Genomic DNA, 18813 nt, shown 5'->3' with positions numbered 1-18813 from the left:
ATATTTACACTAATATGTATAAAATAGATAACTAATGAGAACTTGCTGTACAGCACAGGGAACTCTACTTCGCTGTACAGTAGAAACTAACACAACATTGTAAAACAACTATACCCCAATAAAAAAAAGTTTTTAAAAGAAGAAAAAAGAAGGCTTAGAGCAGCAAAGGAACTTGTCCCAAGCTACTCAGTTAGTAAGGGTTGGACTTCTGCCAGATGCCTGAGTAGGTGTGGAGAGTGAGGCAGAAATTGGCCTGTTAAGGATGACAGAATTTTCACAGCAGTCATGTGGCTGTCTTGCTCAGTTCTTTTCCTTCAGACTGCACACTAATGAGCTCCACTCAAAGAAGGTGCGCACATAAATAGAAATATTTCCATATGGCAGTGCTTTGTCATACTTCTGGCCACTCTCAGCTGTCATCCAAATGCAGACAATGCTGGAATACAGAATCAGTTGTATAAAAACTGATGTTGGGCTCCGTACATCTGAAGAAAGCAGGCGCCCAAAAGATGCAAAGGAAATGTTGAAGAAGAGGTTTGCCTTGCTACCTAAATCTCATGTGACAGTTAACAATGTAATCTCTGCTGACAATTAACAAGGGTTGTGTGTCTAAAAGCACTTGAAGACATGGTTGGACTCTGGACCCATCTAACGAAATCTTTGATTATTTCATGGAAAAAAGAGTGTGAGTAGGAGGAAGAAGTGGGGGCAATTTATCATTTAGAAGATGAAAGATTGGCATTTTGGGGGTTAGCATTATCATTCAACAAATATCTTCCACATCCCCTATGTTGCAAATGCAAAATAAGCAGCAAAAGGGAATATACAAAAAATAGTAAATCTTAGGGAAAAAACTTAGTTTTCCTTTTAATGAACACACGGAAATCATCAACTTTAATTTTCTCCCAAATGCCTTTCAGTTAACAGAGAGAGAACATAAAAATTATATGAAAAATCACTGGCTCATTAGGTAAATGATATATGCTGGACTTTCATGTTCTTAGACAGAAACTAATGTACTGGTAGCTTTTAAGGGATCTAAGAGTCATATTAAACATAAAAAAATCACGACATTGGTTCCCGTTTTGTCAAGACCGAATTGCTCTTCTGGTCATTTGTTGGTGTTCTGTCACTGCCACAGTGAACTGGCTTTGGGTTATTAACTGTATTTTCAAAAGTGAATTACCAGACTCGATTATGTGTATGGGGAGTAGCAAGAAAAAGTAAACAAGCTAAATATCAAAGGAGGGAACTCTTTTCCAATGGCTTTGATGGTGGCTTTTGATGGTGGCTTTGATGGTTATCTCACCTGTTTTCCCTCAAATTTTATTTATTATTTAAGCAATGTGAGAGGTGGACATTAGGGTTCTGTGGACCAAATGCTTGGATTTAGGCATATCTTGGTCCTTACACACAATCAAGTTCAGTAGTAGGAGCATTCTTATCCATAATTGTTGTGCAATGTTGTGCTTAGAAATTCGCTGATCTGCTAGTTCCAGAATTGTCTCTGATGCTCCTGACATCACACCGTGTATAAATCTCCTCTAATCGTGCTAAACCTCTCTTTCCTCTACTGTGAAATCCAAAAGGACTCAGTTACAGGCTGCCATGTCAGGACTCAGCATACCTACTTGTTAAAGGATCATCTTTTTATACTACTTGAGTGTTTTATGGTCACCCTCATAGATGTATAGTTTTTTTTTTTTTAAGGGGAAGGGAAGGTTCTCAGTTTTTAAAATTTATTTATTTTCAGCTACGTTGGGTCTTCGTTGCTGTGCGTGAGCTTTCTCTAGTTGTGGTGAGCAGGGGCTACTCTTCGTGTGGTGCATGCGCTTCCTGTTGTGGTGGCTTCTCTTATTACAGAGCACGGGCTCTAGGCACGCGGGCTTCACTAATTGTGGCTCGTGGGCTCTAGAGCGCAGGCTCCATAGTTGTGGCGCATGGGCTTAGTTGCATGTGGGATTCTCCTGGACCAGGGATTGAACCCGTGTCCCCTGCATTGGCAGGTGGATTCTTAACCACTGCACCACCACGGAAGTCCCAGTTTCTCATTTTGATTCTTTGTCTTTTGAAGCAATGTTTTCTTTTGCAACAGTGACAAAGCAATAACACACATCCTTACTTTCTCACTCACTAACACAAGATAATACATCTGAGAAATAGAGGAAGTAATTTAAGTTGAGCTGAAGAAGTCTGACCTCAAAAGCTAGAATAATTTTTTTCCTAAATAAATTTTTAAAATTCAATTAGGTGTGATTGATTTTCAAGTTTTGCCAAGAGTGGCATACATATGTTACTATTAATTATCTTTGGAAAGTACATTCAAGATTTCAGTGATATTCTGCTGTTTGACCTACAACAGCTGCTTTTAGTCTGTAACCCGATGTTCATCCAATTGTCATGTATAATAAAGTATTTCTTAGGAGCAAGGGTGTTTTTGTCCAGTTAGAGGAGAAATAAAATAACCTAAATGCTGAAATGTGTCTAACCCCCTGTCCCTCATTTCCTTGATCCTTGCAAACACCACCTCTCAAGCCTGGAGAGAATCAATGACTTCTGCTTCCGTGGAGAAAAAACTCAACCTGAGACTACAGGCAGTTTGGTTGAATGGTGTTTCTCATATCCAGGTGTACCCTGGATATAGCATTTATTTCTTTTTCCTTTTTCCCTTTCTGCTCATGGTTTGTCCTTTCTGTTTTCTTCTTGCTGTGAGAAAGCCAGCATTGAGAATTGTAATTCTCTAAAAGAAGGCAAGCATTTTAACTGAACTTTTCAAGAAGGAGTTAATTAGTTCTTTTTTAAAAAATTATTTTATTTATTTATGGCTGTGTTGGGTCTTCATTGCTGCACGCGGGCTTTCTCTAGTTGCAGCGAGTGGGGGCTACTCTTCGTTGTGGTGCGCGGGCTTCTCATTGAGGTGGCTTCTCTTGTTGTGGAGCACGGGCTCTAGGCGAGTGGACTTCAGTAGTTGTGGCACATGGGCTCAGTAGTTGTGGCTTACGGGCTCTAGAGCGCAGACTCAGTAGTTGTGGCGCATGGGCTTAGTTGCTCCGCAGCATGTGGGATCTTCCCGGACCAGGGCTCGAACCCATGTCCCCTGCATTGGCAGGCGGATTCTTAACCACTGCACCACCAGGGAAGCCCAGGAGTTAATTAGTTCTAGTAACAGTTTTCATTAAACAAGAGGGGACGATGTTGCTTATTTAAGGAGAAGAAAAATTTAATAATAGAGATTTTTATAAAGCTCTTATTACTGTATGTGGCCTTTTAAAAAATGCCATCTGATAGGCCAAGATATCCAAGCAGGAGCAGAAACCATAAAGTCTGGGAAAGTACAAAAATGTCATATCCTCTTTGAGAGCCAGTTTTCTCATCTATACTATGGAGATAGGAACTACCTCCATGGGTTGGTATGAAGCAGTCTGTGTGAGTAAATTAATTAATATAATTACAATACAGTTTCTTTATTTTAAAATGGGGATATATAAATAGAGTAGTCTACAGTATTTCTTACTGAGCTTGAGTAGATATCCATTGAATTGAGATTGAATTCCATTAAATATACTTATGCCACATTATGCAAGTAAAGAAAATGTTACTATTCTGTTAGTGTTAGTAAATTGACTGTCAAGCTCTCTTCTAATTGGGATGGCATGTATATTGTTATTGGGACTATACATTGCCGGTAAAAAGCATCAAAGCTATGAACCAAAGCTTGGATCTGCAATCTGCCAGGGGAAATTAGGGAGTAGATAGCAGAATATGGGGACTCATAAGGAGATAAAAGAAATACACTTTATATATCATAGATTGGTTGAAGGCATAGGATTCCTTTAAAATTTTTAAGAATGTATCTTCACTCTTAGTGCTGTTTCTTAATGTTATTTAATATCCAATATGCCTCTTCTTCATATTAGATATTGTGTATTGACTAGATTAGATACCATATATAAAAAAGCTCTCTTGCATTCATTGTTCTATTCCTTTGCCTTATTCTCATAAGCCCCATTATACTTAATCTCAAAGATACCAGTGAAATTATATCGACTCTTACCATCTTTTAAAAATCTTTAAAGATTTTCCAGTATTTATTCAACTTAGGTTACAATAATCACTCCTGTTACTGTTAACTATTTGGGCTAAGTGGGAAGCTGGAAAGTCAGTATTAGGCCTTTTTCAGGCCTAAAATTGGACACAGGATACTTCTTTTCTGTAGGTTTTGGGCAAATGAGGTTTTCTTTTTTTGCTAGGTTGGGCCAATCAGATTCACACATCTCAAATTTTTCAAGACAGTCATGATTTAAAACATTTGTTTCCATTATTCTTATGAGTGAAATCATACTAACCAGGCCGTGTGTCCCAGTTGTGATATCAAGAGTTTATTTATTCCACATATATTTTTGAGTACCCATTATGTGCCAAATCATAGGGTACCTATTCTTTGTAAAGAAATAACCCAGAATTATGTTTTTAATGTAATTAATCAATTAAATAATCAACTAATTAAAATAATTAAATAAAAATCAATCAAAATAATCAATAAATTAGTATAATAAATTATTAAACAATAATGTAATTAATAAATAAAATGATTCATTAGTAGATTGTTATAAATAAAATAATTATAAATAAATATAGTATAAATAAAAGATAGTATAAAGTATAGTATACATTATAAATAACATAATACACATATAATGTAAACTATAAATCAAATAATCCATTGTTATAATAAATTATAAAATAATAATGTAATTAACTAATACAATAATCCACCTAACAAACATATGTAGGTAGTTTACAATGTTCCAGTGGTGAGCAAAGCAGACCCATTTCTTGCCCTAGTGAAGCTTTCATTCAAGCAGGGCAGTATGCCCTGTCCATCCCACTGACATTCTGTGTTTCAGAATAATGATTGTCCATGTTTGGCTTCTGTGTTTAAGTGGCTGTTTCTTTTCTGTGCTCTTAGGTTTTACTACTTTTTGCCTGTATCTCCAGGGGTTAGAGCTGAAGTCCTACTCAGTAGATTAATTAAAATATATCATTGGATCTACTTCTTTTGGCTTCTCTTCAGTATTTTAAGTTTTTTATAAAAACGGTTTTATAAAGCCAATTTACTTCTCTTTTTTTACTCTCCAGATTTATACCATATAAACATTATAAAAAAAGATGCCTCTCCTAAAATGGAGTGAGAACAAAGATAATGGAAAGTCTGGAGTGAATGAAAATGATTTCATTTTTCTCAGCTTCTTTCTCATATTTTTCTCTTGTTGGATTTTTTAAAAGAGCTATTAAAAAGCTCTTTCTGTACACATTCACCTTCTCACTTGCGCTTCTGCCCTTGGCAAACCTGGTGTGTTTTTCCACTGTCCCACACCCACATATATTTATGTGCAGAAAGAATGATATCATATTGAGATAAATCCTTTCTGCTGGACATCATGGCCCAATGATTCATTCCATCTCCCACAATTAGCTATTCAAGGAAATTGTCATTGCTTGCTTTCTGAATGTTTTTAAAGAATTTTTAACTGTCTGTTTCTGGGAAATCAGTGGGGTTTTTCACATTTTTAAGTTCTTAAATTTGAGGTGGAAGTAATATTTTAGGTTGAGTCCCTCAGAAGCAGATTATGAGATGAGGATTCATGTGCAAGGGATTAATTAAGGACATGCTGCCAGAAGAAACCAGTTAAGAACTGGGGGAAGCAGGGCAGGGAGTGTGAAGAGGACAAGTAAAGATACAATTTCAGATTTCAAAGCCCCATCAAGAGAAGCTGATCGCCAAGGGGAACTCTGAGGAGTGTGCTATTCCTTAGAAGTTGTCCAGACAGGAACAAGGGGTCTGGGCTTTCATACTTTTTCAAAAGCTAGTTATTGGCCAAAGACCCTCCTGGGGAGGTGGGTAGGGAAGTAAGCTCCAGGCAATAAAGCAGTTTGCAACAAAGTGATTTCAGTAACCCAAGGGCAGTCCCCCAAGGTGTCTCAGGTGTCCAATATTGGAAGCAAAATGATCTCGAAGCGGAAGTTTGCCCAGAATGATAAAAAGAATCGAGGGAATCTGAGAGGATCATCAGTGTCTACTACAGGAAGCATTTAACATAAATGAACGTTTTTCAACACAAAAAATAAAGCCCGCCCACCATCCTGTCTGGCATCATATCTTACTTTGTGGTTGCTCAAAAATATTTGTTGTTTTTGCTTTAAAGTATTATAAACCAATGATTTATTCACAGAGATGAATATTGTGACTTCACCTTTTATCAGTTTGCCTTATTTTTACACTCAACTTGGATGGACCACTAATAAGGGTAATGCAGATTAGTTCACACGTTATCCTTATTTCCAAGTCTGCCATAGAAACTTGCAGCAAAAGTTAATATTTAGAGCGAACTTTATGTGAGTGGAGTTTTCAGAACCGTTCTTCAGAGGTGGTGGCCTTTGGGCTAATTACAGAGGTCATTCCATTTCCCTTTGTCCTCAGTAGTACTATACATATAAAAGCAAATTTATATTAACATCAAGAACAGCCTTGAAAAGAAATTAGGTCACCAATAAACATCCAAATGGGCTCATGCAGAAATGGAAAAAGTCCTATGAAGCATGCTTTGATTTGTAGTAAGCTCTGTGGTAGGTATGGTAATTAATTGTGTGTACACATCTTACATCTTATTAAAGGCCACCAGGAAAAATCACCTTCTCTGCCACTAACCCCCTTTCCTAAGTTATTGCTCAACAAACAGCAGCAGGAGGGACCTCAAACTGTGGCACATTGTCTCTGATTTGCCATATCATATGTACAGCTCTCAAAAACCAATAGACAAATTTTTATTAGACCTCCCTGAAAGGACAATAAACTCAATGTTATCATCAGTTGGTAAGTTATCTAATTAGGTTGCTGATTATTTAGAATATTGTCAGTTTAATCTATTAATTCCTTTAGATCCTGACTTAGATGATTTCCTTAAATAAGCAGTCCAAGGACTTTATGAATAAAGGTATATTTTTCTTTCTAAGGCTTTCCATTTTAGTCCAATATTTATGATATAAGATAAAACTCATAATCACATAGCAACTCAGTTATTCCCAGTCTTTCTTTGGCACGGATGTCTCTAGAAAACTGCTTTGAAATTAATGGCCTCAATTTTCTGATAGTTATTAAAAGTGATGCCTTTTGAGAAAGATCACTGTTGCCAAATTTTTGAGACTTGCAACTCAGTCAGGAAATAATTTAATTTTAATTGTAGGTCATACTGAGATTTAGAGGAAATTTCAAACATTTGAGTAGGCACCAGTAACTAAAATTTAAGAGAAGAATAACTACAGGCAAATCACCTGAGAGCAAGCTGAGCTCTCTAATTCTCTTACTGATATAGTCCTTAAACACATTGCAGAATGCAGAATAAATCATATAAAAGTACAATGCATTCCTGGCATAAACAACAGTTTGCCATGGTATATAATTTTCAAAAATATAGTTTGGCTTTGGACTCTGTTTGCTAATGTTTTATTTCTGTTTGCTAATGTATTATTTTATGTTTATATTCATAAGTGATATTGGTCCAATAATTTTTTATGGGACCGGTGTTAAACTTGCTTCATAAAAATAACTTGGAAAATTTCCTTCATTTTAAATGCATTTCTCATTAGGATTATCTGGTCTCTAAAAGTTTAGTAAAATTGCTCTGTGAAATCATCTGAGCTAGGTGCTTTTATGAGAAGTAATTTCTTGATAACTTTTTCTATTTCAATTATAGAAATTGGTCTGTTTAAGCTTTCTGTTTCTACTGGGTCATTTTTTTGTAAACTGTATTTTTATAAAAAATGATTTAATCTACCTTTTTCAGATTTATTTGCAAAGAGGTATACAAAGTAGATTCTTACAATATGTTTCCTCTGTATCAGTAATTTCCCTCTTGTTATTTGCTTATCTGTTTGCTTCTTCCCTTTTTGATTAAATTAGCTAGTGATTTATCTAATTTTTGGATTTTCTCAAAGATGTAGGATTTTTTTTTTTAAAGAAGATGTTGGGGGTAGGAGTTATTAATTAATTTATTTATTTTTGCTGTGTTGGGTCTTCGTTTCTGTGCGAGGGCTTTCTCTAGTTGTGGCGAGCGGGGGCCACTCTTCATCGTGGTGCGCGGGCCTCTCATTATCGCGGCCTCTCTTGCTGCGGAGCACAGGCTCCAGACGCGCAGGCTCAGTAGTTGTGGCTCATGGGCCTAGTTGCTCCGCGGCATGTGGGATCCTCCCAGACCAGGGCTCGAACCCGTGTCCCCTGCATTGGCAGGCAGACTCTCAACCACTGCGCCACTGGGGAAGCCCCAAAGATGTAGGATTTTGATTTATTAATTTAACCTACTATTTTCCTGTTCTCTACTAATTTCTAATTTAATCTTTAATATTGCCTTACTTTGCTTTGGTTTACTTTGCTTTTCTTACCTTTTAATTAATGTATTTTCATTATTTTATTTTTATTGATGTAGATGTTTAGTATTATAAAGTTTCTTCTGATCACTGCTTTAAATGTGCCTAATAGGTTCTGTTATGTAGTGTTTTCATTACCATTATTTTCCAAAGTTTCTGTAATTTTTTGTGTGTTTACTTTTCATCAAGATTTAATAAGAAGGTTTTAAATTTCCAGATGAAAGGCTTGTTTTGTTCTGTTTGTGGCTCGTATTTTAATTTCTAGTTTTATTGTAATGTGATCGTACAGTATTGTTTGTTTAATACTTGTACTTTGTGAAACCAACTGATGTTTTGGAATAGTGTCCTAATATACCATCAATTCTTGAAAAAGATCTAGTGTGCTTGAGAATAAGTTACATTTTCTATTGTCAGGGTATGATGTGCAGTATATCTTATTGCTTTTTTTGTTTAGATCTTTTAGATATATATATCTAAAGTACATTTACTTATTTATGGTCCACTTTATGTGTTTTGTACTGAGAGTGTTGTGTTAGTCTCCTATTAATTGTGCATTTCTATTTATTTCTCCTTGCATTTCTTATAGTTCTTGCCCTGTATACGTGATTATTATATTATTTGGTACATAGATATTCATAACTATTATATCTTTAATTTGCATTGTGACTTTCACCTTTATAAAGAATCTCTCGCTGTTTCATTCATGGCTTTTGGGCCTGAATTCTAATTTGGTAAAAAGATTGTAACATTATATTTTCTTATTTTTTCATTTGTGTGGTAAATTTTTGTCCATCCCTAATTGTTAGGTTTGTTTTATGTGCCTATTTGAAAATCTTTTTTTAACAGGTAAATTTAGTTTATTCACATTTATTGACATGACTGATATCTTTCAACATTATTAATTTATACTATAACTTTTATTTTTATTTTGTTATATTTACTTTGTTTTACTCTTTTCTGTTGATTTTTTTCTGCTTTGCGTTACTGTTTTTGTATTTAGGAAATTTGAGCTTTTCTTTTACTGTCTACATTTGTATTTATATCTTTCATAGTGACCCCATTTTATAATAAATTTTTTTCTCTTTTTCCCATATCAGTCTAGCCAGAAGTATATCTATTTCACTAATCTTTTCCAAAAAAAGCTTTTTCTTTGGCAATACTATCTGTTTAGTTTCCATTTCATTAATTTCTATTCTTAAGTTTATTATTTAGTTTCTTCCGTTCTTTGCATTTATTCTATTGTTTCCATTTTCATGAGTCAAAGAAAACTCATACTTCTAAGCTTTATATTACAGTTTTCTAATCAATGATTTTAAGGCTATGTAAGCAAATTTAATATCTGATAGCCACCAGTCATTGCACATATTTGGATATACCTAAAGCCAGACCTAAGACACAAGTCTTAGTTGTCATTATTGACGGTCATTTTTAACTATAATAATAGGCAAACTGTGCCAGCGTGAAAATAGGTGAAGCCAGGTTATCTTTAACTAATTTTAGCATTTAAATTCTGAATTAACCAGGAATATCATTTCAAGATGATGTAAAATATAGCTGACCGATGCTCTCTGAAAAAAAAAAAGACTTCTTCCTAAATGAATTATTTCCTTATTGGAGAATTATACTTAATTCTAATTATATTTCTGTGTGACACAGGAGTCATTGTTGAAATGAATATTCTCTTGCCATGTCTTTACTGGAAAGTCAAAGAGAAAAAATGAAGAAATTATCTAAATAATTCAGGCAAAAGCAAATCCATAGTTCACTGTTTTTAGTGAAATGTTTGGGTTTGGCTGCGTTTCTGTGATGTGTTTTGGTTGCATGCATTTCTCCCTGAATCATTTTGACAATTGCCTCAAATTTCCACTTGGCATGGCCAGTGGACATTTCAAACCTCAAATGCAAAATAAAACAGACTGTGAAAAAGACAGCTGTTTTAAAATCCAGGGGCTGTCATTTCCAGCTCTAGGCCTATGAATCCCTCGTAACCAACTAGATAAAATGTTCCCTTCTAGATACTCTTATTTTTCTCATTTTGATAGGGTAGAACCAAAGTATTTTTGCTCCTATTGTATAAGGACTTCCACCTCAATCACTTGGCCAGAATTCCTGAGGGTAAAGAATTGTGATGTTCTGATTGAACTTGGACACTCAAGTGAGTATAATAGGTTACCTGGCACTTAGTCAACATGGCAATAGGGTCTTCTCTATAAATAGAACATTCTTGTCATTCTTGTGGAGGAATAAACAGAAATGCAATATTACTAATAATTGTGTAAGAATTCCTGGGTCCTGAGTTGAGGTTTTATGTAAAATCTTTTAGAAAATATCAGTAACCCAATTTTAAAACAGTCTTGTTTATCCTTGCTTTATACAAGTGTTTTATAGATTACTCCATACAGCATCTCTGTAAGTTAGTCCAATATTGCTACTATTGCTATTAGTCCAATTAGTCCAATATTGCAATATTGCTATTAATACTGCTGACCAAAAAGTTATAGGTTGAGTATTTAATTCGCCTATCAGAATTCTGGACAGCTCTGAAATTAGAATTCCTTGCATTTATATTATATGTCTTAGTCTGCTTGGGCTGCTAAAACAAAATGTCATAGACAGGGTGGCTTAAACAACAAACATTTATTTCTCACAGTTCTGGAGTCTGGGAAATCTAAGATCAAAGTGCTGGCAGATTCAGTATCTGGTGAAGGCCCATTTCCTGTGTTGCAGCCTTCTTGCTGTATCCTCATATGGCCTTTCCTCAGTGTGTGCTCATGGAGAGAGAGATCTCTCTACCTCTTCCTCTGCTTATAAGGATACTAATCCCATCATGAGGATCCCACTCTCATGACCTAATCTAAACCAAATTGCCTACCAAAGTCCCTACCTCTAAATATCATCACCCTGGGTGGGGGGAGGGTTAGGGCTTCAACATAAGAATTTGAGGGTCATGCATACATTCAGTTCATAACAATGGATATAGCTGTTGGTTTTGAGCAAAACATTTTCTATAGTTCTTGGGTTTCCATGAAGGGAAGAGAGGCTCTAAAACTGATTATGATGTTTCTGAGAAAATTGGGCTGGGAAAGGAGCTCTTTATCCTTTTTTAATGAAGGTATGGAATGTAAATTATACCATGACAGGGAATTATTACCTTCCATAGAGCTGAATAGAGCAGACAGTTGCCAGTATCTCTGCTCAGGAAGATTTATCCTTGATTGCAAGCAGACACTAAATCTCAGCTAAATATAGACATATGATCTCATCCAACTCAGGCAAATGGTCCATCTGAATAAGTAATTTTATTCTGTTAATCTGAATCTGCAGAAGATGACCAAATCTTGGAAAGTGCTCGTAAAGAAATTCTTCTTGATATTATAGAAGAGGTGATTAGCAGCATGTTAAATCAGGTAGTTCTGTTTAGATTTTCTTCTTGATATAGGACATGCATAAAATTCAACTCTTCATTTAAAACCAAAGTTTTATACCAGAGAAGAAGGAACTTCTGCTTTTAGTCAAGCTGGGACTATATTTATTCTACCACCTGAAACAACCCAAAAGTTAATAAAATATATATGAAGCAAAGCTTTTAAAGACACTGGACAAAGAAGGATAGTGATCCCTGAGAGATGGGAAACAAAGTGAGCCCTAAGATTCCCTCAGTTTACAGCCTTCAGAGAGTTTCCAGGCCATGGTAAAGAGAAGGGAAACTGAGATAGAGCTTGGCAGACTCTGAATTTTAGAGGATTTCAGAGAAGAATCCAACTCTCTAGGTACATTGAGACAGATAAAGCTCAGAAGACAAAATACCAAAGAAGAGAGAAATGGGCAGAAAAAGAACTTCAGAGATTTACAGTGGATCTCTCCCAGTTATTCAGCAGAATACTGATGAGCACATGTGTGTGAGGAAACTCTCCCAGACTGGTCAAGGACCCTCCAAAAGAATTAGAGCAATGCCTAATGCAATGGTGCAATGGTGTTCACACAGGGCCAAGAATAGTGCCTGCTACCATCAGCCAGACCGGAAAATTTATAATTCATGGAACTTTAGGTAAAGTACTCAGGAAGATCTTGACTCAGTGGTGGGGAATAATTAGCCTTAGACTGATCACTGCTCTGGAGTTGCACTATAAATCATAAAAACAAGACCCAAAAGATCAAATTGTTTCCAAGTAATGTTATTTTTAAGTGCATATGGAACATTTATCAAGATAAATAATTTTCCAGGCCATAAAACAAGTCTCAATAAATTTTAAAAGTTTCAATTTGGATAAAGCATGTTCTCTGACCACAAGGGAATTAAATTAGAAATCAATATCAGAGTGCTTTCTGGAATAACCCCAAATATTTCAAAACGAAATAACACACTTCAAAAGAACCCATGGTTCAGAAAAGATATAAAAAGAGAAATTCAAAAGTTTATTGAATTGAATGAAATTGAATGAAAACAAAACATATACAAATTTGTTGAATGCCACTAAAGCAGCACTGAGGAGGACACTTACCGTCCTATATGCTTATATTAGAAGACAAAACATCTGCAAATCTGTGACTTCAGTTTCCACCTTAAAATATTAGAAGAAGAACAAAAAACTCAATATAAATAGAAGAAAGGAGATATAAATATTAGAGCAGAAATCAATGAACTAGAAAACAGAAACAATAGAGAAAATGGATGAAGCCAAAAGATTTCATCAATAAAATTGATAAACCTCTAGCCAGCCTGTTCAGGAAGAAAATATGAAGTCACAAATTACCAATATCAGAAATGAGAGCAGTTAGATCACTCTATAATCTAGATTTTTAAAGAATGATAAGGGAATATTGTGAACAACTTTATGCCTATAATTTTGACAATTTAGATGCAATGGAAAAATTCATTGAAAGACACAAACTACTAAAGCTCATTCAAGAAGAGAAATATAACCCAAAGAGCTCTGCTCTATATCTATTAAATAAATTGAATTTATGATTCAAAGCCTTACCACAGAGAAAACTTAAGGCCCAGATGGTTTCCCTGCTTAATTCTATCAAATATATAATGAAGAAGTTAAACCAATCATACACAAACTCTTTCAGAACAGCTAAGAGGAGGGCATACTTCTCAACTCATTATATGTTTCTAGTATTACTGTGATACCAAAACCAGACAATGACACTGCAGGAAAAACAAAAACAAATCAACAAAAAACCAACAGACCCATACTCTCCATAAACATAGATGTAAATGTTCTGACTAAAATTTTAGCAAACAGAATTCAACAATATGTAAAAACTATAGTACATTATGACCAAATTAGGTATAGCCCAAGAATGCAAGGCTGGTTTAATATTTGAAAATTAATCAATAGAATTCACCATATTAACAAGCTAAAAATGTAAAAGGCATATAGATAGACACATAAGAGCATATAACAAAATCTAATGTCAATTCCTGATAAAACTCTCAGAAAATTAGGAATAGAAAGAAACTTCAACCTGATAAAGAGCATCTATGAATAATCTATTAATACAACTAATATCATATTTAATGGTGAAATACTGAATTCTTTTCCCTTGCCATCAGGAAAAAGACAGAATATCTTCTTAATCTCGGGTGACCTCAGCCTGCAGCGGCTCGAAGCAGGATTTCAGTTCCCAGCCAGAGATTGAAGTCGGGCAGCAGCAGTGAGAGTGCTGAATCCTAGCCACTAGACCACCATTCACCAGTGGTAAGTGACAAGGCCCTGGCCCATCAGCTGTGTAGAAATGAATTTCCACATAGAGACGGAAAGTAGTGAAGCAAGTGAAGTGTTTATTAGGAGGAAAAAGGGTAGGTGTGGATAGACACACGGCGGATTCAGAGGGAATCGCGCCCTCATGGTAGTTTGAATCACTTATATGGGACATTCCTTCCTGGTTTCCTTTGGCCAGTCGTCTTGCTTTGCCTGGTTCTGAGTCCGTGTTTGGTTTATCTCGCACCTCCCACATGTGCGTGCGCATCTCTTAGCCAAGATGGATTGTAGCGAAGAGGCCTATGGGTAGGTTGATATCACCTACTATGGGGTGGTGCCCCCTCCCTTTTTGACCTTCAAGGAGCCTTTCTGTGCATGTGTAGTCGGGAAGGTCTCCTTGACTTCGAGAATCAGGAATATGTGGTCTTTTATCTCTTATGTGGGCAGGGCTCAGCATGTCCTCCCTCCTGCTGTTCTGGAGTATCTGTCCACAGGAGATGACCTCCAGCTGCTCAGCCTGGGGCCCAACTATTTCCTGCCTCATTCTTTCACCATTCTATTTAAGTCTGCATTGAAGGTTCCAGGCTTTGAAATCAGACCAGAAGAAGAAATAAAAGGCATACATATTGAAAAGGAAGAACTGAAACTGTATTCACACAAAACATTATCATCTATGTAGAAAGTCCAATAGAATCTATTAAAAATCTACTAAAACTAAAAAGCGAATTTAGTAAGTTGTACAGTAGAACACAAGATCAGTATATATGAATCAATTTTATTTCTATATACTATCAGTGAATAACTAGAATTTTTAAAAAGCATAAAATATTAAATATCAATACTTCAAAATCAATCTGTCAAAAATACACTGAATACTATAAAATGTTGCTGAGAGAAATTAGAGACCTAAATAAATGGAGAGATATAGCTTGTTTATATATTGAAAGACCCAATATTAATATTTCAGCCCTCCCCAAATTAATCTATAGATTCAGTATGGTCCTTATCAAAATCTCAGTGAACCATTTTGTAGAAATTTACCAGCTAGTCCTAAAATTCATATGGTAATTCAAAGGATTTAGAATAGGCAAAACCTCTTTGAAAAGGAAGAAAAATGAGAGGGCTAACTCTACCTCATTTCAAGATTTATGCTAAAGCTATAGTAGTCAAGATGGTGTGGTATTGGTGTCAAGATAGACAATTAGATCAGTGGAATAAGATAGTGCATTCATATATAGACCCATACATATTCTGACAACTAATTTTTGAAAAAAATACAAAGGTAATTCAGTGGAAAAAACAGTAAGTAGTTACATTACTCTAGTAAGTAAATGGTGCTGAAAGAATAGGATGCGCTATTATATATGCTCACAGACTTAAATGTAAAACCTGAAACTATAAAACTGCTAAAGAAACATTAGAGAAAATCTCTGTGACCTTCAGTGAGGCAAAGATTTCTTAAATATGATATCAAAAGCATGACCTATAAAATAAATAATTGATAAGTTAAACTTCATCAAAATTAAAATCTACTTTTAGAAAGATTCTTTTAAGAGAATGGAAAAGCAGATAACAGACTAGGAGAAAATATGTTCAAGGCATATATCTATTAAAGGACTTGAATCCAAAATATATGCTCAAAACCTAATAATATGAAAATGAACAACCCAGTTAAAAATGAGCAAGTGCAAGGGAATTTTTTGGGTGATGTAATGTTCTATATGATATTGTGGAAATCGATATATGACTCTATGCGTTTGTCAAACCTCATAGAAATGTACAGCACAAAGAGTGAACATTACTATATGTGAATATAAAAATATCAACCATGCTGTGCTTTGATTGGTTATTGCAAGGCTAAAAACAAAAAGAATTGTATATAAATACTGTACTCTAGTAGGTAAATGTGTTTCACATGAGAGTGTGCTATTTTGAAGCTGGTTGCTTGTATGCTGTGATTAAACATGTAAGTAAATAAATTGTAGATAATGGGAGCTAGGTTTCTCACTGTCAGAGAAGCTACAAATAGGCAAAGGGAGAAGGCGAAAATGAACCTTGGGGTTCTGGATTAGAGTTGGAGGTATTGATATGAACTCATATTGCTATACTCATATATATATTTAAACACAGGAATAATTATATATGTGTGTATACGTGGGCCAGCGTACATGCATATATTTTCTAGCTCTGTTTACTAAAAACGCCTAGTAGCAATGACACCCAAGGAATAAGGTGCATACTCAGTGCCCAGATCTTGGTTTCTAAATAATACTCTCCAGTAAAAGAAACCAAGGCACCTTGGAGAAATTAGTGATAGTAGAGTCGGGGCAGGAAAAATACAAGATCAGTTTGTAGCTTATCTTGTGTCAGAAAGCAAGGGAGTACTCACAAAATGAACAAACAAAAGCATGTCAGAGGGACACAAGAGCCAGCCTGAAAGATCCCCTAATGGCCAAATCTGGAACAGTTTGAGCAACAAAATAAATAAAATAACAAAGCATTGCATTATAACCCAAAGAATAAAATAAATATACATGACTTAAATGATACTTAAAGATTAATGATAAAGTAAATAAATGGAGGAGAAGAGACAAATCTCCTTTCCCGGAGAATTCCAAATAACAAGAGTAGAAGGAGTGAGGCAAATAGAAAACCACTATTAGCATAACACAGTAAAAATTGCTGCAGGAAAGAGCCACTAATCAAGGCTAAAGTTAGTAAGTGAACCTTTGAAGAGAAAGACCATATTCAAGTAGCTACATATATCTCCCCCATAATATTTATTATTTATTAATTCTTATATATTAAATTGTATAAAATTAATTATATTTATGAATTACCGTGGTTGTTTTAACACATGGCCACACATTCTTAGCTATGCCTGTCTCCATGCGTCGCTCCGCAACGGGAGAGGCCGCGGCCGTGAGGGGCCCGCGTACCGCAAAAAAAAAAGAAAAAGAAATGAATAGATAAATTGTGGAATGTCCATTCAATAAAATACTACTCTGCAATAAAAGAAATAAAATATTGATACAAACAACAAGGTGGGTGAACTTCAAACTAATTATGTTGAAGGAAAGAAGTTAGACAAAAATAATACATGTTGCATGACTTCATTTGTATCATACTCTAGAAAATGCAAGCGAATCTATAGTGACAGGGAGCAGATGAATGGTTACTTGGGGAGAGAGAGATGGGGCCTTGATGGAAGGGAGGGATTACAAAGTAGATGAGGAAACTTTGGGAGTGATGGATAAGTTCACCATCTCGATTGTGGGCACATTCATGGGTATGTACACAAGTCAGAACTTTTCAAATTATACACTTTAAATATGTTCAGTTTATTCTATGCCGATTTTCCTCCAATATCTGTTAAAAATGTATTATACCTATTCTTATATTATAAACTTAATTTTAAGAATACATTAATTTTAGGTAATTAGCATAATGCAATATATAAAATTAGATAGACTTAAATAGTGGTTTACAGTATTGGTTCTCAAACTTTAGCATGCATTGGAATCTCCTTGTGGGCTTTTTCAAACACAGATTTCTGGGCCTCACCCCCAGAGTTTCTACTTCAGTAGGTTTGAAGTTGTACCCAATGATTTGCATTTCTAACATGTTCTCAGATGATGCTGACTTCAAGAATGCTGGTTTAAAATATTAGTTTTTGGAATCAGAAACACCTAGGTTTCAGTCCTAGATATTTTGTTTACTAATTGTATGACGTCATCGCATTTTTATGTCTCTAAGGAACGGATTCCTGTGATGTAAAATGGGGATGGTAATACTTGTCCCACAGGAGCATTGTACAAATTAAATGATTACAGTGATTAGCATAGTAATTCTTTATATAATAAGCAACAATTAAGTGATAAATATTATCATTATTATGACATATTCGAGGCCACTCATCCTTCAATGGTTGCTTTAGTTCACCCAGATTTTGAAGAGTGGAGAAAATTAATGAATAAGCTAAGTATTAAGTGTGTGAGCCTTGAATTTAAGTACAAACCTTTATTATTAACCACTGTAGGTATGTATTTTTCTTCCTTGGCTGTTGATAGCAATGAAGCTATAAACGTGTTCTGCTGGGCTAGCTTCATTTTGTTTGCTCACTTTCTCTGGGCTTCAAACAGCACTGGATGTACTTGGTTGAAAATTGTAAACTCACGTTTATACAATTAATATACAGGCAGTCCTCATTATTCACAGATTCTGTATTTGCAAATGTACCTACTCACTAAAATTTATTTGTAGCCTGCAAATCAATAATTGTGAGACTTGCACAGTCATTCATGGACATGTGCAGAGTGGTGAACTATTTGAGCCTCTTGAAACTCACATTCTCAGCTGAGGTTGAACAAGATGGCTCTCTGCCTTCTTGTTTTGGCTCTCATACTATAAATAAATCTCCTTTTCACAATTTATTTAGTGCCATGTTTTTCATATTTTTGTGTTTCTTTTTGGTGATTTTACTTTGAAAATGGCCCTCGAGCATAGTGCTGAATGCTCTTTAGGGTTCCTGAGTACAAGAAAGCTGTGATGTACCTTACAGAGAAGACATGTGCATTTGGATAAGCTCTGCTCAGACATGAGTTATGGGTTATACTGCTGCTGACCATAAGCTTAATATAGTGGATCAATAATATATATAATATCAGGTATCTTTAAA

The 18813-nt window shown here is 35.2% G+C and overlaps 1 long non-coding RNA gene across 1 annotated transcript in view; it reads left to right on the top strand.

Annotated features, from left to right (window-relative positions):
• LOC117197983 (uncharacterized) overlaps positions 1–18813 on the top strand; it is a 243585-nt gene that overhangs the window by 36423 nt on the left and 188349 nt on the right. The window contains exon 3 of the long non-coding RNA XR_007474847.1: positions 13988–14132. This is a non-coding gene — a long non-coding RNA (uncharacterized LOC117197983). The remainder of the gene's footprint in view (positions 1–13987; positions 14133–18813) is intronic.

The sequence above is a fragment of the Orcinus orca genome, chromosome X (genome assembly GCF_937001465.1).
Source record: "Orcinus orca chromosome X, mOrcOrc1.1, whole genome shotgun sequence".
Classification (NCBI taxonomy): Eukaryota; Metazoa; Chordata; class Mammalia; order Artiodactyla; family Delphinidae; genus Orcinus; species Orcinus orca.
The sequence above is the reverse complement of the archived record's forward strand: the minus strand, read 5'-3'. Positions and strand labels throughout refer to the sequence as shown.